The sequence below is a fragment of the Anarhichas minor genome, unplaced genomic scaffold (genome assembly GCF_050575085.1).
Source record: "Anarhichas minor isolate MPS153535 unplaced genomic scaffold, ASM5057508v1 ptg000033l, whole genome shotgun sequence".
In the NCBI taxonomy this organism is placed as follows: Eukaryota; Metazoa; Chordata; class Actinopteri; order Perciformes; family Anarhichadidae; genus Anarhichas; species Anarhichas minor.
Window position 1 is genome coordinate 4,827,472 of NW_027466479.1, and position 26,479 is coordinate 4,853,950.

Below are 26,479 nucleotides of genomic sequence, written 5' to 3' on the forward strand. Positions count from 1 at the left end.
TTGTCGAACCGTAAGTCCCTGCTTGGCGAACCGTAAGTCCCTGCTTGGCGAACCGTAAGTCCCTGCTTGGCGAACCGCAAGTCCCTGCTTGGCGAACTGTAAGTCCCTGCTTGGCGAACAGTAAGTCCCTTCTTGGCCTTACTGTTCGCCAAGTCCGTGCTTGTTGAACCGTAAGTCCCTGCTTGGCGAACCGTAAGTCCCTGCTTGGCGAACCGTAAGTCCCTGCTTGGCGAACCGTAAGTCCCTGCTTGGCGAACCGCAAGTCCCTGCTTGGCGAACAGTAAGTCCCTTCTTGGCCTTACTGTTCGCCAAGTCCGTGCTTGTTGAACCGTAAGTCCCTGCTTGGCGAACCGTAAGTCCCTGCTTGGCGAACCGTAAGTCCCTGCTTGGCGAACCGTAAGTCCCTGCTTGGCGAACCGTAAGTCCCTGCTTGGCGAACCGTAAGTCCCTGCTTGGCGAACCGTAAGTCCCTGCTTGGCGAACAGTAAGTCCCTGCTTGGCGAACCGCAAGTCCCTGCTTGGCGAACAGTAAGTCCCTTCTTGGCCTTACTGTTCGCCAAGTCCGTGCTTGTTGAACCGTAAGTCCCTGCTTGACGAACCGTAAGTCCCTGCTTGGCGAACCGTAAGTCCCTGCTTGGCGAACCGTAAGTCCCTGCTTGGCGAACCGTAAGTCCCTGCTTGGCGAACCGTAAGTCCCTGCTTGGCGAACCGCAAGTCCCTGCTTGGCGAACCGCAAGTCCCTGCTTGGCGAACCGCAAGTCCCTGCTTGGCGAACCGCAAGTCCCTGCTTGGCGAACCGTAAGTCCCTTCTTGGCCTTACTGTTCGCCAAGTCCGTGCTTGTCGAACCGTAAGTCCCTGCTTGGCGAACCGTAAGTCCCTGCTTGGCGAACCGTAAGTCCCTGCTTGGCGAACCGCAAGTCCCTGCTTGGCGAACAGTAAGTCCCTTCTTGGCCTTACTGTTCGCCAAGTCCGTGCTTGTCGAACCGTAAGTCCCTGCTTGGCGAACCGTAAGTCCCTGCTTGGCGAACCGCAAGTCCCTGCTTGGCGAACAGTAAGTCCCTTCTTGGCCTTACTGTTCGCCAAGTCCGTGCTTGTTGAACCGTAAGTCCCTGCTTGGCGAACCGCAAGTCCCTGCTTGGCGAACAGTAAGTCCCTTCTTGGCCTTACTGTTCGCCAAGTCCGTGCTTGTTGAACCGTAAGTCCCTGCTTGGCGAACCGTAAGTCCCTGCTTGGCGAACCGTAAGTCCCTGCTTGGCAAACCGTAAGTCCCTGCTTGGCGAACCGTAAGTCCCTGCTTGGCGAACCGTAAGTCCCTGCTTGGCGAACAGTAAGTCCCTTCTTGGCCTTACTGTTCGCCAAGTCCGTGCTTGGCGAACCGTAAGTCCCTGCTTGGCGAACCGTAAGTCCCTGCTTGGCGAACCGTAAGTCCCTGCTTGGCGAACCGTAAGTCCCTGCTTGGCGAACCGCAAGTCCCTGCTTGGCGAACAGTAAGTCCCTTCTTGGCCTTACTGTTCGCCAAGTCCGTGCTTGTTGAACCGTAAGTCCCTGCTTGGCGAACCGTAAGTCCCTGCTTGGCGAACCGTAAGTCCCTGCTTGGCGAACCGTAAGTCCCTGCTTGGCGAACCGCAAGTCCCTGCTTGGCGAACCGTAAGTCCCTGCTTGGCGAACCGTAAGTCCCTTCTTGGCCTTACTGTTCGCCAAGTCCGTGCTTGTCGAACCGTAAGTCCCTGCTTGGCGAACCGTAAGTCCCTGCTTGGCGAACCGCAAGTCCCTGCTTGGCGAACAGTAAGTCCCTGCTTGGCCTTACTGTTCGCCAAGTCCGTGCTTGTTGAACCGTAAGTCCCTGCTTGGCGAACCGCAAGTCCCTGCTTGGCGAACCGCAAGTCCCTGCTTGGCGAACCGCAAGTCCCTGCTTGGCGAACCGCAAGTCCCTGCTTGGCGAACCGTAAGTCCCTTCTTGGCCTTACTGTTCGCCAAGTCCGTGCTTGTTGAACCGTAAGTCCCTGCTTGGCGAACCGTAAGTCCCTTCTTGGCCTTACTGTTCGCCAAGTCCGTGCTTGTTGAACCGTAAGTCCCTGCTTGGCGAACCGCAAGTCCCTGCTTGGCGAACAGTAAGTCCCTTCTTGGCCTTACTGTTCGCCAAGTCCGTGCTTGTTGAACCGTAAGTCCCTGCTTGGCGAACCGTAAGTCCCTGCTTGGCGAACCGTAAGTCCCTGCTTGGCGAACCGTAAGTCCCTGCTTGGCGAACCGCAAGTCCCTGCTTGGCGAACCGTAAGTCCCTGCTTGGCGAACCGTAAGTCCCTTCTTGGCCTTACTGTTCGCCAAGTCCGTGCTTGTCGAACCGTAAGTCCCTGCTTGGCGAACCGTAAGTCCCTGCTTGGCGAACCGCAAGTCCCTGCTTGGCGAACAGTAAGTCCCTGCTTGGCCTTACTGTTCGCCAAGTCCGTGCTTGTTGAACCGTAAGTCCCTGCTTGGCGAACCGCAAGTCCCTGCTTGGCGAACCGCAAGTCCCTGCTTGGCGAACCGCAAGTCCCTGCTTGGCGAACCGCAAGTCCCTGCTTGGCGAACCGCAAGTCCCTGCTTGGCGAACCGTAAGTCCCTTCTTGGCCTTACTGTTCGCCAAGTCCGTGCTTGTTGAACCGTAAGTCCCTGCTTGGCGAACCGTAAGTCCCTTCTTGGCCTTACTGTTCGCCAAGTCCGTGCTTGTTGAACCGTAAGTCCCTGCTTGGCGAACCGCAAGTCCCTGCTTGGCGAACAGTAAGTCCCTTCTTGGCCTTACTGTTCGCCAAGTCCGTGCTTGTTGAACCGTAAGTCCCTGCTTGGCGAACCGTAAGTCCCTGCTTGGCGAACCGTAAGTCCCTGCTTGGCGAACCGTAAGTCCCTGCTTGGCGAACCGTAAGTCCCTGCTTGGCGAACCGTAAGTCCCTGCTTGGCGAACCGTAAGTCCCTGCTTGGCGAACCGTAAGTCCCTGCTTGGCGAACCGTAAGTCCCTGCTTGGCGAACCGTAAGTCCCTGCTTGGCGAACCGCAAGTCCCTGCTTGGCGAACAGTAAGTCCCTTCTTGGCCTTACTGTTCGCCAAGTCCGTGCTTGTTGAACCGTAAGTCCCTGCTTGTTCAACCGTAAGTCCCTGCTTGGCGAACCGTAAGTCCCTGCTTGGCGAACCGTAAGTCCCTGCTTGGCGAACCGTAAGTCCCTGCTTGGCGAACCGCAAGTCCCTGCTTGGCGAACAGTAAGTCCCTTCTTGGCCTTACTGTTCGCCAAGTCCGTGCTTGTCGAACCGTAAGTCCCTGCTTGGCGAACCGTAAGTCCCTGCTTGTCGAACCGTAAGTCCCTGCTTGGCGAACCGTAAGTCCCTGCTTGGCGAACCGTAAGTCCCTGCTTGGCGAACCGCAAGTCCCTGCTTGGCGAACAGTAAGTCCCTTCTTGGCCTTACTGTTCGCCAAGTCCGTGCTTGTCGAACCGTAAGTCCCTGCTTGGCGAACCGTAAGTCCCTGCTTGGCGAACCGCAAGTCCCTGCTTGGCGAACAGTAAGTCCCTTCTTGGCCTTACTGTTCGCCAAGTCCGTGCTTGTTGAACCGTAAGTCCCTGCTTGGCGAACCGCAAGTCCCTGCTTGGCGAACAGTAAGTCCCTTCTTGGCCTTACTGTTCGCCAAGTCCGTGCTTGTTGAACCGTAAGTCCCTGCTTGGCGAACCGTAAGTCCCTGCTTGGCGAACCGTAAGTCCCTGCTTGGCGAACCGTAAGTCCCTGCTTGGCGAACCGTAAGTCCCTGCTTGGCGAACCGTAAGTCCCTGCTTGGCGAACAGTAAGTCCCTTCTTGGCCTTACTGTTCGCCAAGTCCGTGCTTGGCGAACCGTAAGTCCCTGCTTGGCGAACCGTAAGTCCCTGCTTGGCGAACCGTAAGTCCCTGCTTGGCGAACCGTAAGTCCCTGCTTGGCGAACCGCAAGTCCCTGCTTGGCGAACCGCAAGTCCCTGCTTGGCGAACAGTAAGTCCCTGCTTGGCCTTACTGTTCGCCAAGTCCGTGCTTGTTGAACCGTAAGTCCCTGCTTGGCGAACCGCAAGTCCCTGCTTGGCGAACCGCAAGTCCCTGCTTGGCGAACCGCAAGTCCCTGCTTGGCGAACCGCAAGTCCCTGCTTGGCGAACCGCAAGTCCCTGCTTGGCGAACCGTAAGTCCCTTCTTGGCCTTACTGTTCGCCAAGTCCGTGCTTGTTGAACCGTAAGTCCCTGCTTGGCGAACCGTAAGTCCCTTCTTGGCCTTACTGTTCGCCAAGTCCGTGCTTGTTGAACCGTAAGTCCCTGCTTGGCGAACCGCAAGTCCCTGCTTGGCGAACAGTAAGTCCCTTCTTGGCCTTACTGTTCGCCAAGTCCGTGCTTGTTGAACCGTAAGTCCCTGCTTGGCGAACCGTAAGTCCCTGCTTGGCGAACCGTAAGTCCCTGCTTGGCGAACCGTAAGTCCCTGCTTGGCGAACCGTAAGTCCCTGCTTGGCGAACCGCAAGTCCCTGCTTGGCGAACCGTAAGTCCCTGCTTGGCGAACCGTAAGTCCCTTCTTGGCCTTACTGTTCGCCAAGTCCGTGCTTGTCGAACCGTAAGTCCCTGCTTGGCGAACCGTAAGTCCCTGCTTGGCGAACCGCAAGTCCCTGCTTGGCGAACAGTAAGTCCCTGCTTGGCCTTACTGTTCGCCAAGTCCGTGCTTGTTGAACCGTAAGTCCCTGCTTGGCGAACCGCAAGTCCCTGCTTGGCGAACCGTAAGTCCCTTCTTGGCCTTACTGTTCGCCAAGTCCGTGCTTGTTGAACCGTAAGTCCCTGCTTGGCGAACCGTAAGTCCCTTCTTGGCCTTACTGTTCGCCAAGTCCGTGCTTGTTGAACCGTAAGTCCCTGCTTGGCGAACCGCAAGTCCCTGCTTGGCGAACAGTAAGTCCCTTCTTGGCCTTACTGTTCGCCAAGTCCGTGCTTGTTGAACCGTAAGTCCCTGCTTGGCGAACCGTAAGTCCCTGCTTGGCGAACCGTAAGTCCCTGCTTGGCGAACCGTAAGTCCCTGCTTGGCGAACCGTAAGTCCCTGCTTGGCGAACCGTAAGTCCCTGCTTGGCGAACCGTAAGTCCCTGCTTGGCGAACCGTAAGTCCCTGCTTGGCGAACCGTAAGTCCCTGCTTGGCGAACCGTAAGTCCCTGCTTGGCGAACCGCAAGTCCCTGCTTGGCGAACAGTAAGTCCCTTCTTGGCCTTACTGTTCGCCAAGTCCGTGCTTGTTGAACCGTAAGTCCCTGCTTGTTCAACCGTAAGTCCCTGCTTGGCGAACCGTAAGTCCCTGCTTGGCGAACCGTAAGTCCCTGCTTGGCGAACCGTAAGTCCCTGCTTGGCGAACCGTAAGTCCCTGCTTGGCGAACCGTAAGTCCCTTCTTGGCCTTACTGTTCGCCAAGTCCGTGCTTGTCGAACCGTAAGTCCCTGCTTGGCGAACCGTAAGTCCCTGCTTGGCGAACCGCAAGTCCCTGCTTGGCGAACAGTAAGTCCCTTCTTGGCCTTACTGTTCGCCAAGTCCGTGATTGTTGAACCGTAAGTCTTACGGTTCAACAAGCACGGACTTGGCGAACCGCAAGTCCGTGCTTGTCGAACCGTAAGTCCCTGCTTGGCGAACCGTAAGTCCCTGCTTGGCGAACCGCAAGTCCCTGCTTGGCGAACAGTAAGTCCCTTCTTGGCCTTACTGTTCACCAAGTCCGTGCTTGTTGAACCGTAAGTCCCTGCTTGGCGAACCGTAAGTCCCTGCTTGGCGAACCGTAAGTCCCTGCTTGGCGAACCGTAAGTCCCTGCTTGGCGAACAGTAAGTCCCTTCTTGGCCTTACTGTTTGCCAAGTCCGTGCTTGTTGAACCGTAAGTCCCTGCTTGGCGAACCGTAAGTCCCTGCTTGGCGAACCGTAAGTCCCTGCTTGGCGAACCGTAAGTCCCTGCTTGGCGAACCGTAAGTCCCTGCTTGGCGAACCGCAAGTCCCTGCTTGGCGAACAGTAAGTCCCTTCTTGGCTTTTCTGTTCGCCAAGTCCGTGCTTGTCGAACCGTAACTCCCTGCTTGTCGAACCGTAACTCCCTGCTTGGCGAACCGTAAGTCCCTACTTGGCGAACCGTAAGTCCCTGCTTGGCGAACCGTAAGTCCCTGCTTGGCGAACCGCAAGTCCCTGCTTGGCGAACCGCAAGTCCCTGCTTGGCGAACCGCAAGTCCCTGCTTGGCGAACCGCAAGTCCCTGCTTGGCGAACCGCAAGTCCCTGCTTGGCGAACCGCAAGTCCCTGCTTGGCGAACCGTAAGTCCCTGCTTGGCGAACAGAAAGTCCCTTCTTGGCCTTACTGTTCGCCAAGTCCGTGCTTGTTGAACCGTAAGTCCCTGCTTGGCGAACCGTAAGTCCCTGCTTGGCGAACCGTAAGTCCCTGCTTGGCGAACCGTAAGTCCCTGCTTGGCGAACCGCAAGTCCCTGCTTGGCGAACAGTAAGTCCCTTCTTGGCCTTACTGTTCGCCAAGTCTTAGCTTGTCGAACCGTAAGTCCCTGCTTGTCGAACCGTAAGTCCCTGCTTGGCGAACCGTAAGTCCCTGCTTGGCGAACCGTAAGTCCCTGCTTGGCGAACCGTAAGTCCCTGCTTGGCGAACCGTAAGTCCCTGCTTGGCGAACCGCAAGTCCCTGCTTGGCGAACAGTAAGTCCCTGCTTGGCCTTACTGTTCGCCAAGTCCGTGCTTGTTGAACCGTAAGTCCCTGCTTGGCGAACCGCAAGTCCCTGCTTGGCGAACCGCAAGTCCCTGCTTGGCGAACCGCAAGTCCCTGCTTGGCGAACCGCAAGTCCCTGCTTGGCGAACCGTAAGTCCCTTCTTGGCCTTACTGTTCGCCAAGTCCGTGCTTGTTGAACCGTAAGTCCCTGCTTGGCGAACCGTAAGTCCCTTCTTGGCCTTACTGTTCGCCAAGTCCGTGCTTGTTGAACCGTAAGTCCCTGCTTGGCGAACCGCAAGTCCCTGCTTGGCGAACAGTAAGTCCCTTCTTGGCCTTACTGTTCGCCAAGTCCGTGCTTGTTGAACCGTAAGTCCCTGCTTGGCGAACCGTAAGTCCCTGCTTGGCGAACCGTAAGTCCCTGCTTGGCGAACCGCAAGTCCCTGCTTGGCGAACAGTAAGTCCCTTCTTGGCCTTACTGTTCGCCAAGTCCGTGCTTGTTGAACCGTAAGTCCCTGCTTGGCGAACCGTAAGTCCCTGCTTGGCGAACCGTAAGTCCCTGCTTGGCGAACCGTAAGTCCCTGCTTGGCGAACCGCAAGTCCCTGCTTGGCGAACCGTAAGTCCCTGCTTGGCGAACCGTAAGTCCCTTCTTGGCCTTACTGTTCGCCAAGTCCGTGCTTGTCGAACCGTAAGTCCCTGCTTGGCGAACCGTAAGTCCCTGCTTGGCGAACCGCAAGTCCCTGCTTGGCGAACAGTAAGTCCCTGCTTGGCCTTACTGTTCGCCAAGTCCGTGCTTGTTGAACCGTAAGTCCCTGCTTGGCGAACCGCAAGTCCCTGCTTGGCGAACCGCAAGTCCCTGCTTGGCGAACCGCAAGTCCCTGCTTGGCGAACCGCAAGTCCCTGCTTGGCGAACCGCAAGTCCCTGCTTGGCGAACCGTAAGTCCCTTCTTGGCCTTACTGTTCGCCAAGTCCGTGCTTGTTGAACCGTAAGTCCCTGCTTGGCGAACCGTAAGTCCCTTCTTGGCCTTACTGTTCGCCAAGTCCGTGCTTGTTGAACCGTAAGTCCCTGCTTGGCGAACCGCAAGTCCCTGCTTGGCGAACAGTAAGTCCCTTCTTGGCCTTACTGTTCGCCAAGTCCGTGCTTGTTGAACCGTAAGTCCCTGCTTGGCGAACCGTAAGTCCCTGCTTGGCGAACCGTAAGTCCCTGCTTGGCGAACCGTAAGTCCCTGCTTGGCGAACCGCAAGTCCCTGCTTGGCGAACCGTAAGTCCCTGCTTGGCGAACCGTAAGTCCCTTCTTGGCCTTACTGTTCGCCAAGTCCGTGCTTGTCGAACCGTAAGTCCCTGCTTGGCGAACCGTAAGTCCCTGCTTGGCGAACCGCAAGTCCCTGCTTGGCGAACAGTAAGTCCCTGCTTGGCCTTACTGTTCGCCAAGTCCGTGCTTGTTGAACCGTAAGTCCCTGCTTGGCGAACCGCAAGTCCCTGCTTGGCGAACCGCAAGTCCCTGCTTGGCGAACCGCAAGTCCCTGCTTGGCGAACCGCAAGTCCCTGCTTGGCGAACCGCAAGTCCCTGCTTGGCGAACCGTAAGTCCCTTCTTGGCCTTACTGTTCGCCAAGTCCGTGCTTGTTGAACCGTAAGTCCCTGCTTGGCGAACCGTAAGTCCCTTCTTGGCCTTACTGTTCGCCAAGTCCGTGCTTGTTGAACCGTAAGTCCCTGCTTGGCGAACCGCAAGTCCCTGCTTGGCGAACAGTAAGTCCCTTCTTGGCCTTACTGTTCGCCAAGTCCGTGCTTGTTGAACCGTAAGTCCCTGCTTGGCGAACCGTAAGTCCCTGCTTGGCGAACCGTAAGTCCCTGCTTGGCGAACCGTAAGTCCCTGCTTGGCGAACCGTAAGTCCCTGCTTGGCGAACCGTAAGTCCCTGCTTGGCGAACCGTAAGTCCCTGCTTGGCGAACCGTAAGTCCCTGCTTGGCGAACCGTAAGTCCCTGCTTGGCGAACCGCAAGTCCCTGCTTGGCGAACAGTAAGTCCCTTCTTGGCCTTACTGTTCGCCAAGTCCGTGCTTGTTGAACCGTAAGTCCCTGCTTGTTCAACCGTAAGTCCCTGCTTGGCGAACCGTAAGTCCCTGCTTGGCGAACCGTAAGTCCCTGCTTGGCGAACCGTAAGTCCCTGCTTGGCGAACCGCAAGTCCCTGCTTGGCGAACAGTAAGTCCCTTCTTGGCCTTACTGTTCGCCAAGTCCGTGCTTGTCGAACCGTAAGTCCCTGCTTGGCGAACCGTAAGTCCCTGCTTGTCGAACCGTAAGTCCCTGCTTGGCGAACCGTAAGTCCCTGCTTGGCGAACCGTAAGTCCCTGCTTGGCGAACCGCAAGTCCCTGCTTGGCGAACAGTAAGTCCCTTCTTGGCCTTACTGTTCGCCAAGTCCGTGCTTGTCGAACCGTAAGTCCCTGCTTGGCGAACCGTAAGTCCCTGCTTGGCGAACCGCAAGTCCCTGCTTGGCGAACAGTAAGTCCCTTCTTGGCCTTACTGTTCGCCAAGTCCGTGCTTGTTGAACCGTAAGTCCCTGCTTGGCGAACCGCAAGTCCCTGCTTGGCGAACAGTAAGTCCCTTCTTGGCCTTACTGTTCGCCAAGTCCGTGCTTGTTGAACCGTAAGTCCCTGCTTGGCGAACCGTAAGTCCCTGCTTGGCGAACCGTAAGTCCCTGCTTGGCGAACCGTAAGTCCCTGCTTGGCGAACCGTAAGTCCCTGCTTGGCGAACCGTAAGTCCCTGCTTGGCGAACAGTAAGTCCCTTCTTGGCCTTACTGTTCGCCAAGTCCGTGCTTGGCGAACCGTAAGTCCCTGCTTGGCGAACCGTAAGTCCCTGCTTGGCGAACCGTAAGTCCCTGCTTGGCGAACCGTAAGTCCCTGCTTGGCGAACCGCAAGTCCCTGCTTGGCGAACAGTAAGTCCCTTCTTGGCCTTACTGTTCGCCAAGTCCGTGCTTGTTGAACCGTAAGTCCCTGCTTGGCGAACCGTAAGTCCCTGCTTGGCGAACCGTAAGTCCCTGCTTGGCGAACCGTAAGTCCCTGCTTGGCGAACCGTAAGTCCCTGCTTGGCGAACCGCAAGTCCCTGCTTGGCGAACCGTAAGTCCCTGCTTGGCGAACCGTAAGTCCCTTCTTGGCCTTACTGTTCGCCAAGTCCGTGCTTGTCGAACCGTAAGTCCCTGCTTGGCGAACCGTAAGTCCCTGCTTGGCGAACCGCAAGTCCCTGCTTGGCGAACAGTAAGTCCCTGCTTGGCCTTACTGTTCGCCAAGTCCGTGCTTGTTGAACCGTAAGTCCCTGCTTGGCGAACCGCAAGTCCCTGCTTGGCGAACCGCAAGTCCCTGCTTGGCGAACCGCAAGTCCCTGCTTGGCGAACCGCAAGTCCCTGCTTGGCGAACCGCAAGTCCCTGCTTGGCGAACCGTAAGTCCCTTCTTGGCCTTACTGTTCGCCAAGTCCGTGCTTGTTGAACCGTAAGTCCCTGCTTGGCGAACCGTAAGTCCCTTCTTGGCCTTACTGTTCGCCAAGTCCGTGCTTGTTGAACCGTAAGTCCCTGCTTGGCGAACCGCAAGTCCCTGCTTGGCGAACAGTAAGTCCCTTCTTGGCCTTACTGTTCGCCAAGTCCGTGCTTGTTGAACCGTAAGTCCCTGCTTGGCGAACCGTAAGTCCCTGCTTGGCGAACCGTAAGTCCCTGCTTGGCGAACCGTAAGTCCCTGCTTGGCGAACCGTAAGTCCCTGCTTGGCGAACCGCAAGTCCCTGCTTGGCGAACCGTAAGTCCCTGCTTGGCGAACCGTAAGTCCCTTCTTGGCCTTACTGTTCGCCAAGTCCGTGCTTGTCGAACCGTAAGTCCCTGCTTGGCGAACCGTAAGTCCCTGCTTGGCGAACCGCAAGTCCCTGCTTGGCGAACAGTAAGTCCCTGCTTGGCCTTACTGTTCGCCAAGTCCGTGCTTGTTGAACCGTAAGTCCCTGCTTGGCGAACCGCAAGTCCCTGCTTGGCGAACCGTAAGTCCCTTCTTGGCCTTACTGTTCGCCAAGTCCGTGCTTGTTGAACCGTAAGTCCCTGCTTGGCGAACCGTAAGTCCCTTCTTGGCCTTACTGTTCGCCAAGTCCGTGCTTGTTGAACCGTAAGTCCCTGCTTGGCGAACCGCAAGTCCCTGCTTGGCGAACAGTAAGTCCCTTCTTGGCCTTACTGTTCGCCAAGTCCGTGCTTGTTGAACCGTAAGTCCCTGCTTGGCGAACCGTAAGTCCCTGCTTGGCGAACCGTAAGTCCCTGCTTGGCGAACCGTAAGTCCCTGCTTGGCGAACCGTAAGTCCCTGCTTGGCGAACCGTAAGTCCCTGCTTGGCGAACCGTAAGTCCCTGCTTGGCGAACCGTAAGTCCCTGCTTGGCGAACCGTAAGTCCCTGCTTGGCGAACCGTAAGTCCCTGCTTGGCGAACCGCAAGTCCCTGCTTGGCGAACAGTAAGTCCCTTCTTGGCCTTACTGTTCGCCAAGTCCGTGCTTGTTGAACCGTAAGTCCCTGCTTGTTCAACCGTAAGTCCCTGCTTGGCGAACCGTAAGTCCCTGCTTGGCGAACCGTAAGTCCCTGCTTGGCGAACCGTAAGTCCCTGCTTGGCGAACCGTAAGTCCCTGCTTGGCGAACCGTAAGTCCCTTCTTGGCCTTACTGTTCGCCAAGTCCGTGCTTGTCGAACCGTAAGTCCCTGCTTGGCGAACCGTAAGTCCCTGCTTGGCGAACCGCAAGTCCCTGCTTGGCGAACAGTAAGTCCCTTCTTGGCCTTACTGTTCGCCAAGTCCGTGATTGTTGAACCGTAAGTCTTACGGTTCAACAAGCACGGACTTGGCGAACCGCAAGTCCGTGCTTGTCGAACCGTAAGTCCCTGCTTGGCGAACCGTAAGTCCCTGCTTGGCGAACCGCAAGTCCCTGCTTGGCGAACAGTAAGTCCCTTCTTGGCCTTACTGTTCACCAAGTCCGTGCTTGTTGAACCGTAAGTCCCTGCTTGGCGAACCGTAAGTCCCTGCTTGGCGAACCGTAAGTCCCTGCTTGGCGAACCGTAAGTCCCTGCTTGGCGAACAGTAAGTCCCTTCTTGGCCTTACTGTTTGCCAAGTCCGTGCTTGTTGAACAGTAAGTCCCTGCTTGGCGAACCGTAAGTCCCTGCTTGGCGAACCGTAAGTCCCTGCTTGGCGAACCGTAAGTCCCTGCTTGGCGAACCGTAATCCCCTGCTTGGCGAACCGCAAGTCCCTGCTTGGCGAACAGTAAGTCCCTTCTTGGCTTTTCTGTTCGCCAAGTCCGTGCTTGTCGAACCGTAACTCCCTGCTTGTCGAACCGTAACTCCCTGCTTGGCGAACCGTAAGTCCCTACTTGGCGAACCGTAAGTCCCTGCTTGGCGAACCGTAAGTCCCTGCTTGGCGAACCGCAAGTCCCTGCTTGGCGAACCGCAAGTCCCTGCTTGGCGAACCGCAAGTCCCTGCTTGGCGAACCGCAAGTCCCTGCTTGGCGAACCGCAAGTCCCTGCTTGGCGAACCGTAAGTCCCTGCTTGGCGAACAGAAAGTCCCTTCTTGGCCTTACTGTTCGCCAAGTCCGTGCTTGTTGAACCGTAAGTCCCTGCTTGGCGAACCGTAAGTCCCTGCTTGGCGAACCGTAAGTCCCTGCTTGGCGAACCGTAAGTCCCTGCTTGGCGAACCGCAAGTCCCTGCTTGGCGAACAGTAAGTCCCTTCTTGGCCTTACTGTTCGCCAAGTCTTAGCTTGTCGAACCGTAAGTCCCTGCTTGTCGAACCGTAAGTCCCTGCTTGGCGAACCGTAAGTCCCTGCTTGGCGAACCGTAAGTCCCTGCTTGGCGAACCGTAAGTCCCTGCTTGGCGAACCGTAAGTCCCTGCTTGGCGAACCGCAAGTCCCTGCTTGGCGAACAGTAAGTCCCTGCTTGGCCTTACTGTTCGCCAAGTCCGTGCTTGTTGAACCGTAAGTCCCTGCTTGGCGAACCGCAAGTCCCTGCTTGGCGAACCGCAAGTCCCTGCTTGGCGAACCGCAAGTCCCTGCTTGGCGAACCGCAAGTCCCTGCTTGGCGAACCGTAAGTCCCTTCTTGGCCTTACTGTTCGCCAAGTCCGTGCTTGTTGAACCGTAAGTCCCTGCTTGGCGAACCGTAAGTCCCTTCTTGGCCTTACTGTTCGCCAAGTCCGTGCTTGTTGAACCGTAAGTCCCTGCTTGGCGAACCGCAAGTCCCTGCTTGGCGAACAGTAAGTCCCTTCTTGGCCTTACTGTTCGCCAAGTCCGTGCTTGTTGAACCGTAAGTCCCTGCTTGGCGAACCGTAAGTCCCTGCTTGGCGAACCGTAAGTCCCTGCTTGGCGAACCGTAAGTCCCTGCTTGGCGAACCGCAAGTCCCTGCTTGGCGAACCGTAAGTCCCTGCTTGGCGAACCGTAAGTCCCTTCTTGGCCTTACTGTTCGCCAAGTCCGTGCTTGTCGAACCGTAAGTCCCTGCTTGGCGAACCGTAAGTCCCTGCTTGGCGAACCGCAAGTCCCTGCTTGGCGAACAGTAAGTCCCTGCTTGGCCTTACTGTTCGCCAAGTCCCTGCTTGGCGAACCGCAAGTCCCTGCTTGGCGAACCGCAAGTCCCTGCTTGGCGAACCGCAAGTCCCTGCTTGGCGAACCGCAAGTCCCTGCTTGGCGAACCGCAAGTCCCTGCTTGGCGAACCGTAAGTCCCTTCTTGGCCTTACTGTTCGCCAAGTCCGTGCTTGTTGAACCGTAAGTCCCTGCTTGGCGAACCGTAAGTCCCTTCTTGGCCTTACTGTTCGCCAAGTCCGTGCTTGTTGAACCGTAAGTCCCTGCTTGGCGAACCGCAAGTCCCTGCTTGGCGAACAGTAAGTCCCTTCTTGGCCTTACTGTTCGCCAAGTCCGTGCTTGTTGAACCGTAAGTCCCTGCTTGGCGAACCGTAAGTCCCTGCTTGGCGAACCGTAAGTCCCTGCTTGGCGAACCGTAAGTCCCTGCTTGGCGAACCGTAAGTCCCTGCTTGGCGAACCGTAAGTCCCTGCTTGGCGAACCGTAAGTCCCTGCTTGGCGAACCGTAAGTCCCTGCTTGGCGAACCGTAAGTCCCTGCTTGGCGAACCGCAAGTCCCTGCTTGGCGAACAGTAAGTCCCTTCTTGGCCTTACTGTTCGCCAAGTCCGTGCTTGTTGAACCGTAAGTCCCTGCTTGTTCAACCGTAAGTCCCTGCTTGGCGAACCGTAAGTCCCTGCTTGGCGAACCGTAAGTCCCTGCTTGGCGAACCGTAAGTCCCTGCTTGGCGAACCGTAAGTCCCTGCTTGGCGAACCGTAAGTCCCTTCTTGGCCTTACTGTTCGCCAAGTCCGTGCTTGTCGAACCGTAAGTCCCTGCTTGGCGAACCGTAAGTCCCTGCTTGGCGAACCGCAAGTCCCTGCTTGGCGAACAGTAAGTCCCTTCTTGGCCTTACTGTTCGCCAAGTCCGTGCTTGTTGAACCGTAAGTCCCTGCTTGGCGAACCGCAAGTCCCTGCTTGGCGAACAGTAAGTCCCTTCTTGGCCTTACTGTTCACCAAGTCCGTGCTTGTTGAACCGTAAGTCCCTGCTTGGCGAACTGTAAGTCCCTGCTTGGCGAACCGTAAGTCCCTGCTTGGCGAACCGTAAGTCCCTGCTTGGCGAACCGTAAGTCCCTGCTTGGCGAACCGTAAGTCCCTGCTTGGCGAACCGCAAGTCCCTGCTTGGCGAACAGTAAGTCCCTTCTTGGCCTTACTGTTTGCCAAGTCCGTGCTTGTTGAACCGTAAGTCCCTGCTTGGCGAACCGTAAGTCCCTGCTTGGCGAACCGTAAGTCCCTGCTTGGCGAACCGTAAGTCCCTGCTTGGCGAACCGTAAGTCCCTGCTTGGCGAACCGCAAGTCCCTGCTTGGCGAACAGTAAGTCCCTTCTTGGCTTTTCTGTTCGCCAAGTCCGTGCTTGTCGAACCGTAACTCCCTGCTTGTCGAACCGTAACTCCCTGCTTGGCGAACCGTAAGTCCCTACTTGGCGAACCGTAAGTCCCTGCTTGGCGAACCGTAAGTCCCTGCTTGGCGAACCGCAAGTCCCTGCTTGGCGAACCGCAAGTCCCTGCTTGGCGAACCGCAAGTCCCTGCTTGGCGAACCGCAAGTCCCTGCTTGGCGAACCGCAAGTCCCTGCTTGGCGAACCGCAAGTCCCTGCTTGGCGAACAGTAAGTCCCTTCTTGGCCTTACTGTTCGCCAAGTCCGTGCTTGTTGAACCGTAAGTCCCTGCTTGGCGAACCGTAAGTCCCTGCTTGGCGAACCGTAAGTCCCTGCTTGGCGAACCGTAAGTCCCTGCTTGGCGAACCGCAAGTCCCTGCTTGGCGAACAGTAAGTCCCTTCTTGGCCTTACTGTTCGCCAAGTCTTAGCTTGTCGAACCGTAAGTCCCTGCTTGTCGAACCGTAAGTCCCTGCTTGGCGAACCGTAAGTCCCTGCTTGGCGAACCGTAAGTCCCTGCTTGGCGAACCGTAAGTCCCTGCTTGGCGAACCGTAAGTCCCTGCTTGGCGAACCGTAAGTCCCTGCTTGGCGAACCGCAAGTCCCTGCTTGGCGAACCGTAAGTCCCTGCTTGGCGAACCGTAAGTCCCTGCTTGGCGAACCGCAAGTCCCTGCTTGGCGAACAGTAAGTCCCTTCTTGGCCTTACTGTTCGCCAAGTCCGTGCTTGTCGAACCGTAAGTCCCTGCTTGGCGAACCATAAGTCCCTGCTTGGCGAACCGTAAGTCCCTGCTTGGCGAACCGTAAGTCCCTGCTTGGCGAACCGTAAGTCCCTGCTTGGCGAACCGTAAGTCCCTGCTTGGCGAACCGCAAGTCCCTGCTTGGCGAACAGTAAGTCCCTTCTTGGCCTTACTGTTCGCCAAGTCCGTGCTTGTTGAACCGTAAGTCCCTGCTTGGCGAACCGTAAGTCCCTGCTTGGCGAACCGTAAGTCCCTGCTTGGCGAACCGTAAGTCCCTGCTTGGCGAACCGTAAGTCCCTGCTTGGCGAACCGTAAGTCCCTGCTTGGCGAACCGCAAGTCCCTGCTTGGCGAACAGTAAGTCCCTTCTTGGCCTTACTGTTCGCCAAGTCCGTGCTTGTTGAACCGTAAGTCCCTGCTTGGCGAACCGTAAGTCCCTGCTTGGCGAACCGTAAGTCCCTGCTTGGCGAACCGTAAGTCCCTGCTTGGCGAACCGTAAGTCCCTGCTTGGCGAACCGTAAGTCCCTGCTTGGCGAACCGCAAGTCCCTGCTTGGCGAACCGCAAGTCCCTGCTTGGCGAACAGTAAGTCCCTTCTTGGCCTTACTGTTCGCCAAGTCCGTGCTTGTCGAACCGTAAGTCCCTGCTTGGCGAACCGTAAGTCCCTGCTTGGCGAACCGTAAGTCCCTGCTTGGCGAACCGTAAGTCCCTGCTTGGCGAACCGCAAGTCCCTGCTTGGCGAACAGTAAGTCCCTTCTTGGCCTTACTGTTCGCCAAGTCCGTGCTTGTTGAACCGTAAGTCCCTGCTTGGCGAACCGTAAGTCCCTGCTTGGCGAACCGTAAGTCCCTGCTTGGCGAACCGTAAGTCCCTGCTTGGCGAACCGTAAGTCCCTGCTTGGCGAACCGTAAGTCCCTGCTTGGCGAACCGTAAGTCCCTGCTTGGCGAACCGTAAGTCCCTGCTTGGCGAACCGCAAGTCCCTGCTTGGCGAACCGCAAGTCCCTGCTTGGCGAACCGTAAGTCCCTGCTTGGCGAACCGTAAGTCCCTTCTTGGCCTTACTGTTCGCCAAGTCCGTGCTTGTCGAACCGTAAGTCCCTCCTTGGCGAACCGTAAGTCCCTGCTTGGCGAACCGTAAGTCCCTGCTTGGCGAACCGCAAGTCCCTGCTTGGCGAACAGTAAGTCCCTTCTTGGCCTTACTGTTCGCCAAGTCCGTGCTTGTCGAACCGTAAGTCCCTGCTTGGCGAACCGTAAGTCCCTGCTTGGCGAACCGCAAGTCCCTGCTTGGCGAACAGTAAGTCCCTTCTTGGCCTTACTGTTCGCCAAGTCCGTGCTTGTTGAACCGTAAGTCCCTGCTTGGCGAACCGCAAGTCCCTGCTTGGCGAACAGTAAGTCCCTTCTTGGCCTTACTGTTCGCCAAGTCCGTGCTTGTTGAACCGTAAGTCCCTGCTTGGCGAACCGTAAGTCCCTGCTTGGCGAACCGTAAGTCCCTGCTTGGCGAACCGTAAGTCCCTGCTTGGCGAACCGTAAGTCCCTGCTTGGCGAACCGTAAGTCCCTGCTTGGCGAACCGCAAGTCCCTGCTTGGCGAACCGCAAGTCCCTGCTTGGCGAACAGTAAGTCCCTTCTTGGCCTTACTGTTCGCCAAGTCCGTGCTTGTCGAACCGTAAGTCCCTGCTTGGCGAACCGTAAGTCCCTGCTTGGCGAACCGTAAGTCCCTGCTTGGCGAACCGTAAGTCCCTGCTTGGCGAACCGCAAGTCCCTGCTTGGCGAACAGTAAGTCCCTTCTTGGCCTTACTGTTCGCCAAGTCCGTGCTTGTTGAACCGTAAGTCCCTGCTTGGCGAACCGTAAGTCCCTGCTTGGCGAACCGTAAGTCCCTGCTTGGCGAACCGTAAGTCCCTGCTTGGCGAACCGTAAGTCCCTGCTTGGCGAACCGTAAGTCCCTGCTTGGCGAACCGTAAGTCCCTGCTTGGCGAACCGTAAGTCCCTGCTTGGCGAACCGCAAGTCCCTGCTTGGCGAACCGTAAGTCCCTGCTTGGCGAACCGTAAGTCCCTTCTTGGCCTTACTGTTCGCCAAGTCCGTGCTTGTCGAACCGTAAGTCCCTGCTTGGCGAACCGTAAGTCCCTGCTTGGCGAACCGCAAGTCCCTGCTTGGCGAACAGTAAGTCCCTGCTTGGCCTTACTGTTCGCCAAGTCCGTGTTTGTTGAACCGTAAGTCCCTGCTTGGCGAACCGCAAGTCCCTGCTTGGCGAACCGTAAGTCCCTGCTTGGCGAACCGCAAGTCCCTGCTTGGCGAACCGCAAGTCCCTGCTTGGCGAACCGCAAGTCCCTGCTTGGCGAACCGCAAGTCCCTGCTTGGCGAACCGTAAGTCCCTTCTTGGCCTTACTGTTCGCCAAGTCCGTGCTTGTTGAACCGTAAGTCCCTGCTTGGCGAACCGTAAGTCCCTTCTTGGCCTTACTGTTCGCCAAGTCCGTGCTTGTTGAACCGTAAGTCCCTGCTTGGCGAACCGCAAGTCCCTGCTTGGCGAACAGTAAGTCCCTTCTTGGCCTTACTGTTCGCCAAGTCCGTGCTTGTTGAACCGTAAGTCCCTGCTTGGCGAACCGTAAGTCCCTGCTTGGCGAACCGTAAGTCCCTGCTTGGCGAACCGTAAGTCCCTGCTTGGCGAACCGTAAGTCCCTGCTTGGCGAACCGCAAGTCCCTGCTTGGCGAACAGTAAGTCCCTTCTTGGCCTTACTGTTCGCCAAGTCCGTGCTTGTCGAACCGTAAGTCCCTGCTTGGCGAACCGTAAGTCCCTGCTTGGCGAACCGCAAGTCCCTGCTTGGCGAACAGTAAGTCCCTTCTTGGCCTTACTGTTCGCCAAGTCCGTGCTTGTTGAACCGTAAGTCCCTGCTTGGCGAACCGCAAGTCCCTGCTTGGCGAACAGTAAGTCCCTTCTTGGCCTTACTGTTTGCCAAGTCCGTGCTTGTTGAACCGTAAGTCCCTGCTTGGCGAACCGTAAGTCCCTGCTTGGCGAACCGTAAGTCCCTGCTTGGCGAACCGTAAGTCCCTGCTTGGCGAACCGTAAGTCCCTGCTTGGCGAACCGTAAGTCCCTGCTTGGCGAACCGTAAGTCCCTGCTTGGCGAACCGTAAGTCCCTGCTTGGCGAACCGCAAGTCCCTGCTTGGCGAACCGCAAGTCCCTGCTTGGCGAACCGTAAGTCCCTTCTTGGCCTTACTGTTCGCCAAGTCCGTGCTTGTCGAACCGTAAGTCCCTGCTTGGCGAACCGTAAGTCCCTGCTTGGCGACCCGCAAGTCCCTGCTTGGCGAACAGTAAGTCCCTGCTTGGCCTTACTGTTCGCCAAGTCCGTGTTTGTTGAACCGTAAGTCCCTGCTTGGCGAACCGCAAGTCCCTGCTTGGCGAACCGTAAGTCCCTGCTTGGCGAACCGCAAGTCCCTGCTTGGCGAACCGCAAGTCCCTGCTTGGCGAACCGCAAGTCCCTGCTTGGCGAACCGCAAGTCCCTGCTTGGCGAACCGTAAGTCCCTTCTTGGCCTTACTGTTCGCCAAGTCCGTGCTTGTTGAACCGTAAGTCCCTGCTTGGCGAACCGTAAGTCCCTTCTTGGCCTTACTGTTCGCCAAGTCCGTGCTTGTTGAACCGTAAGTCCCTGCTTGGCGAACCGCAAGTCCCTGCTTGGCGAACAGTAAGTCCCTTCTTGGCCTTACTGTTCGCCAAGTCCGTGCTTGTTGAACCGTAAGTCCCTGCTTGGCGAACCGTAAGTCCCTGCTTGGCGAACCGTAAGTCCCTGCTTGGCGAACCGTAAGTCCCTGCTTGGCGAACCGCAAGTCCCTGCTTGGCGAACCGTAAGTCCCTGCTTGGCGAACCGTAAGTCCCTTCTTGGCCTTACTGTTCGCCAAGTCCGTGCTTGTCGAACCGTAAGTCCCTGCTTGGCGAACCGTAAGTCCCTGCTTGGCGAACCGCAAGTCCCTGCTTGGCGAACAGTAAGTCCCTGCTTGGCCTTACTGTTCGCCAAGTCCGTGTTTGTTGAACCGTAAGTCCCTGCTTGGCGAACCGCAAGTCCCTGCTTGGCGAACCGTAAGTCCCTGCTTGGCGAACCGCAAGTCCCTGCTTGGCGAACCGCAAGTCCCTGCTTGGCGAACCGCAAGTCCCTGCTTGGCGAACCGCAAGTCCCTGCTTGGCGAACCGTAAGTCCCTGCTTGGCGAACCGTAAGTCCCTTCTTGGCCTTACTGTTCGCCAAGTCCGTGCTTGTCGAACCGTAAGTCCCTGCTTGGCGAACCGTAAGTCCCTGCTTGGCGAACCGCAAGTCCCTGCTTGGCGAACAGTAAGTCCCTGCTTGGCCTTACTGTTCGCCAAGTCCGTGCTTGTTGAACCGTAAGTCCCTGCTTGGCGAACCGCAAGTCCCTGCTTGGCGAACCGCAAGTCCCTGCTTGGCGAACCGCAAGTCCCTGCTTGGCGAACCGCAAGTCCCTGCTTGGCGAACCGTAAGTCCCTTCTTGGCCTTACTGTTCGCCAAGTCCGTGCTTGTTGAACCGTAAGTCCCTGCTTGGCGAACCGCAAGTCCCTGCTTGGTGAACAGTAAGTCCCTTCTTGGCCTTACTGTTCGCCAAGTCCGTGCTTGTTGAACCGTAAGTCCCTGCTTGGCGAACCGTAAGTCCCTGCTTGGCGAACCGTAAGTCCCTGCTTGGCGAACCGTAAGTCCCTGCTTGGCGAACCGTAAGTCCCTGCTTGGCGAACCGTAAGTCCCTGCTTGGCGAACCGTAAGTCCCTGCTTGGCGAACCGTAAGTCCCTGCTTGGCGAACCGTAAGTCCCTGCTTGGCGAACCGTAAGTCCCTGCTTGGCGAACCGCAAGTCCCTGCTTGGCGAACAGTAAGTCCCTTCTTGGCCTTACTGTTCGCCAAGTCCGTGCTTGTTGAACCGTAAGTCCCTGCTTGTTCAACCGTAAGTCCCTGCTTGGCGAACCGTAAGTCCCTGCTTGGCGAACCGTAAGTCCCTGCTTGGCGAACCGTAAGTCCCTGCTTGGCGAACCGTAAGTCCCTGCTTGGCGAACCGTAAGTCCCTTCTTGGCCTTACTGTTCGCCAAGTCCGTGCTTGTCGAACCGTAAGTCCCTGCTTGGCGAACCGTAAGTCCCTGCTTGGCGAACCGCAAGTCCCTGCTTGGCGAACAGTAAGTCCCTTCTTGGCCTTACTGTTCGCCAAGTCCGTGCTTGTTGAACCGTAAGTCTTACGGTTCAACAAGCACGGACTTGGCGAACCGCAAGTCCGTGCTTGTCGAACCGTAAGTCCCTGCTTGGCGAACCGTAAGTCCCTGCTTGGCGAACCGCAAGTCCCTGCTTGGCGAACAGTAAGTCCCTTCTTGGCCTTACTGTTCGCCAAGTCCGTGCTTGTTGAACCGTAAGTCCCTGCTTGGCGAACCGCAAGTCCCTGCTTAGCGAACAGTAAGTCCCTTCTTGGCCTTACTGTTCACCAAGTCCGTGCTTGTTGAACCGTAAGTCCCTGCTTGGCGAACCGTAAGTCCCTGCTTGGCGAACCATAAGTCCCTGCTTGGCGAACCGTAAGTCCCTGCTTGGCGAACCGTAAGTCCCTGCTTGGCGAACCGTAAGTCCCTGCTTGGCGAACCGTAAGTCCCTGCTTGGCGAACCGCAAGTCCCTGCTTGGCGAACAGTAAGTCCCTTCTTGGCCTTACTGTTTGCCAAGTCCGTGCTTGTTGAACCGTAAGTCCCTGCTTGGCGAACCGTAAGTCCCTGCTTGGCGAACCGTAAGTCCCTGCTTGGCGAACCGTAAGTCCCTGCTTGGCGAACCGTAAGTCCCTGCTTGGCGAACCGCAAGTCCCTGCTTGGCGAACAGTAAGTCCCTTCTTGGCTTTTCTGTTCGCCAAGTCCGTGCTTGTCGAACCGTAACTCCCTGCTTGTCGAACCGTAACTCCCTGCTTGGCGAACCGTAAGTCCCTACTTGGCGAACCGTAAGTCCCTGCTTGGCGAACCGTAAGTCCCTGCTTGGCGAACCGCAAGTCCCTGCTTGGCGAACCGCAAGTCCCTGCTTGGCGAACCGCAAGTCCCTGCTTGGCGAACCGCAAGTCCCTGCTTGGCGAACCGCAAGTCCCTGCTTGGCGAACCGCAAGTCCCTGCTTGGCGAACCGCAAGTCCCTGCTTGGCGAACCGTAAGTCCCTGCTTGGCGAACAGTAAGTCCCTTCTTGGCCTTACTGTTCGCCAAGTCCGTGCTTGTTGAACCGTAAGTCCCTGCTTGGCGAACCGTAAGTCCCTGCTTGGCGAACCGTAAGTCCCTGCTTGGCGAACCGTAAGTCCCTGCTTGGCGAACCGCAAGTCCCTGCTTGGCGAACAGTAAGTCCCTTCTTGGCCTTACTGTTCGCCAAGTCTTAGCTTGTCGAACCGTAAGTCCCTGCTTGTCGAACCGTAAGTCCCTGCTTGGCGAACCGTAAGTCCCTGCTTGGCGAACCGTAAGTCCCTGCTTGGCGAACCGTAAGTCCCTGCTTGGCGAACCGTAAGTCCCTGCTTGGCGAACCGTAAGTCCCTGCTTGGCGAACCGCAAGTCCCTGCTTGGCGAACCGTAAGTCCCTGCTTGGCAAACCGTAAGTCCCTGCTTGGCGAACCGCAAGTCCCTGCTTGGCGAACAGTAAGTCCCTTCTTGGCCTTACTGTTCGCCAAGTCCGTGCTTGTCGAACCGTAAGTCCCTGCTTGGCGAACCATAAGTCCCTGCTTGGCGAACCGTAAGTCCCTGCTTGGCGAACCGTAAGTCCCTGCTTGGCGAACCGTAAGTCCCTGCTTGGCGAACCGTAAGTCCCTGCTTGGCGAACCGCAAGTCCCTGCTTGGCGAACAGTAAGTCCCTTCTTGGCCTTACTGTTCGCCAAGTCCGTGCTTGTTGAACCGTAAGTCCCTGCTTGGCGAACCGTAAGTCCCTGCTTGGCGAACCGTAAGTCCCTGCTTGGCGAACCGTAAGTCCCTGCTTGGCGAACCGTAAGTCCCTGCTTGGCGAACCGTAAGTCCCTGCTTGGCGAACCGCAAGTCCCTGCTTGGCGAACCGCAAGTCCCTGCTTGGCGAACCGTAAGTCCCTGCTTGGCGAACCGTAAGTCCCTTCTTGGCCTTACTGTTCGCCAAGTCCGTGCTTGTCGAACCGTAAGTCCCTGCTTGGCGAACCGTAAGTCCCTGCTTGGCGAACCGTAAGTCCCTGCTTGGCGAACCGCAAGTCCCTGCTTGGCGAACAGTAAGTCCCTTCTTGGCCTTACTGTTCGCCAAGTCCGTGCTTGTCGAACCGTAAGTCCCTGCTTGGCGAACCGTAAGTCCCTGCTTGGCGAACCGCAAGTCCCTGCTTGGCGAACAGTAAGTCCCTTCTTGGCCTTACTGTTCGCCAAGTCCGTGCTTGTTGAACCGTAAGTCCCTGCTTGGCGAACCGCAAGTCCCTGCTTGGCGAACAGTAAGTCCCTTCTTGGCCTTACTGTTCGCCAAGTCCGTGCTTGTTGAACCGTAAGTCCCTGCTTGGCGAACCGTAAGTCCCTGCTTGGCGAACCGTAAGTCCCTGCTTGGCGAACCGTAAGTCCCTGCTTGGCGAACCGTAAGTCCCTGCTTGGCGAACCATAAGTCCCTGCTTGGCGAACCGCAAGTCCCTGCTTGGCGAACCGCAAGTCCCTGCTTGGCGAACAGTAAGTCCCTTCTTGGCCTTACTGTTCGCCAAGTCCGTGCTTGTCGAACCGTAAGTCCCTGCTTGGCGAACCGTAAGTCCCTGCTTGGCGAACCGTAAGTCCCTGCTTGGCGAACCGTAAGTCCCTGCTTGGCGAACCGCAAGTCCCTGCTTGGCGAACAGTAAGTCCCTTCTTGGCCTTACTGTTCGCCAAGTCCGTGCTTGTTGAACCGTAAGTCCCTGCTTGGCGAACCGTAAGTCCCTGCTTGGCGAACCGTAAGTCCCTGCTTGGCGAACCGTAAGTCCCTGCTTGGCGAACCGTAAGTCCCTGCTTGGCGAACCGTAAGTCCCTGCTTGGCGAACCGTAAGTCCCTGCTTGGCGAACCGTAAGTCCCTGCTTGGCGAACCGCAAGTCCCTGCTTGGCGAACCGTAAGTCCCTGCTTGGCGAACCGTAAGTCCCTTCTTGGCCTTACTGTTCGCCAAGTCCGTGCTTGTCGAACCGTAAGTCCCTGCTTGGCGAACCGTAAGTCCCTGCTTGGCGAACCGCAAGTCCCTGCTTGGCGAACAGTAAGTCCCTGCTTGGCCTTACTGTTCGCCAAGTCCGTGTTTGTTGAACCGTAAGTCCCTGCTTGGCGAACCGCAAGTCCCTGCTTGGCGAACCGTAAGTCCCTGCTTGGCGAACCGTAAGTCCCTGCTTGGCGAACCGTAAGTCCCTGCTTGGCGAACCGTAAGTCCCTGCTTGGCGAACCGTAAGTCCCTGCTTGGCGAACCGTAAGTCCCTGCTTGGTGAACCGCAAGTCCCTGCTTGGCGAACAGTAAGTCCCTTCTTGGCCTTACTGTTCGCCAAGTCCGTGCTTGTTGAACCGTAAGTCCCTGCTTGTTCAACCGTAAGTCCCTGCTTGGCGAACCGTAAGTCCCTGCTTGGCGAACCGTAAGTCCCTGCTTGGCGAACCGTAAGTCCCTGCTTGGCGAACCGTAAGTCCCTGCTTGGCGAACCGTAAGTCCCTTCTTGGCCTTACTGTTCGCCAAGTCCGTGCTTGTCGAACCGTAAGTCCCTGCTTGGCGAACCGTAAGTCCCTGCTTGGCGAACCGCAAGTCCCTGCTTGGCGAACAGTAAGTCCCTTCTTGGCCTTACTGTTCGCCAAGTCCGTGCTTGTTGAACCGTAAGTCTTACGGTTCAACAAGCACGGACTTGGCGAACCGCAAGTCCGTGCTTGTCGAACCGTAAGTCCCTGCTTGGCGAACCGTAAGTCCCTGCTTGGCGAACCGCAAGTCCCTGCTTGGCGAACAGTAAGTCCCTTCTTGGCCTTACTGTTCGCCAAGTCCGTGCTTGTTGAACCGTAAGTCCCTGCTTGGCGAACCGCAAGTCCCTGCTTGGCGAACAGTAAGTCCCTTCTTGGCCTTACTGTTCACCAAGTCCGTGCTTGTTGAACCGTAAGTCCCTGCTTGGCGAACCGTAAGTCCCTGCTTGGCGAACCATAAGTCCCTGCTTGGCGAACCGTAAGTCCCTGCTTGGCGAACCGTAAGTCCCTGCTTGGCGAACCGTAAGTCCCTGCTTGGCGAACCGTAAGTCCCTGCTTGGCGAACCGCAAGTCCCTGCTTGGCGAACAGTAAGTCCCTTCTTGGCCTTACTGTTTGCCAAGTCCGTGCTTGTTGAACCGTAAGTCCCTGCTTGGCGAACCGTAAGTCCCTGCTTGGCGAACCGTAAGTCCCTGCTTGGCGAACCGTAAGTCCCTGCTTGGCGAACCGTAAGTCCCTGCTTGGCGAACCGCAAGTCCCTGCTTGGCGAACAGTAAGTCCCTTCTTGGCTTTTCTGTTCGCCAAGTCCGTGCTTGTCGAACCGTAACTCCCTGCTTGTCGAACCGTAACTCCCTGCTTGGCGAACCGTAAGTCCCTACTTGGCGAACCGTAAGTCCCTGCTTGGCGAACCGTAAGTCCCTGCTTGGCGAACCGTAAGTCCCTGCTTGGCGAACCGCAAGTCCCTGCTTGGCGAACCGCAAGTCCCTGCTTGGCGAACCGCAAGTCCCTGCTTGGCGAACCGCAAGTCCCTGCTTGGCGAACCGCAAGTCCCTGCTTGGCGAACCGCAAGTCCCTGCTTGGCGAACCGCAAGTCCCTGCTTGGCGAACCGTAAGTCCCTGCTTGGCGAACAGTAAGTCCCTTCTTGGCCTTACTGTTCGCCAAGTCCGTGCTTGTTGAACCGTAAGTCCCTGCTTGGCGAACCGTAAGTCCCTGCTTGGCGAACCGTAAGTCCCTGCTTGGCGAACCGTAAGTCCCTGCTTGGCGAACCGCAAGTCCCTGCTTGGCGAACAGTAAGTCCCTTCTTGGCCTTACTGTTCGCCAAGTCTTAGCTTGTCGAACCGTAAGTCCCTGCTTGTCGAACCGTAAGTCCCTGCTTGGCGAACCGTAAGTCCCTGCTTGGCGAACCGTAAGTCCCTGCTTGGCGAACCGTAAGTCCCTGCTTGGCGAACCGTAAGTCCCTGCTTGGCGAACCGTAAGTCCCTGCTTGGCGAACCGCAAGTCCCTGCTTGGCGAACCGTAAGTCCCTGCTTGGCAAACCGTAAGTCCCTGCTTGGCGAACCGCAAGTCCCTGCTTGGCGAACAGTAAGTCCCTTCTTGGCCTTACTGTTCGCCAAGTCCGTGCTTGTCGAACCGTAAGTCCCTGCTTGGCGAACCATAAGTCCCTGCTTGGCGAACCGTAAGTCCCTGCTTGGCGAACCGTAAGTCCCTGCTTGGCGAACCGTAAGTCCCTGCTTGGCGAACCGTAAGTCCCTGCTTGGCGAACCGCAAGTCCCTGCTTGGCGAACAGTAAGTCCCTTCTTGGCCTTACTGTTCGCCAAGTCCGTGCTTGTTGAACCGTAAGTCCCTGCTTGGCGAACCGTAAGTCCCTGCTTGGCGAACCGTAAGTCCCTGCTTGGCGAACCGTAAGTCCCTGCTTGGCGAACCGTAAGTCCCTGCTTGGCGAACCGTAAGTCCCTGCTTGGCGAACCGCAAGTCCCTGCTTGGCGAACCGCAAGTCCCTGCTTGGCGAACCGTAAGTCCCTGCTTGGCGAACCGTAAGTCCCTTCTTGGCCTTACTGTTCGCCAAGTCCGTGCTTGTCGAACCGTAAGTCCCTGCTTGGCGAACCGTAAGTCCCTGCTTGGCGAACCGTAAGTCCCTGCTTGGCGAACCGCAAGTCCCTGCTTGGCGAACAGTAAGTCCCTTCTTGGCCTTACTGTTCGCCAAGTCCGTGCTTGTCGAACCGTAAGTCCCTGCTTGGCGAACCGTAAGTCCCTGCTTGGCGAACCGCAAGTCCCTGCTTGGCGAACAGTAAGTCCCTTCTTGGCCTTACTGTTCGCCAAGTCCGTGCTTGTTGAACCGTAAGTCCCTGCTTGGCGAACCGCAAGTCCCTGCTTGGCGAACAGTAAGTCCCTTCTTGGCCTTACTGTTCGCCAAGTCCGTGCT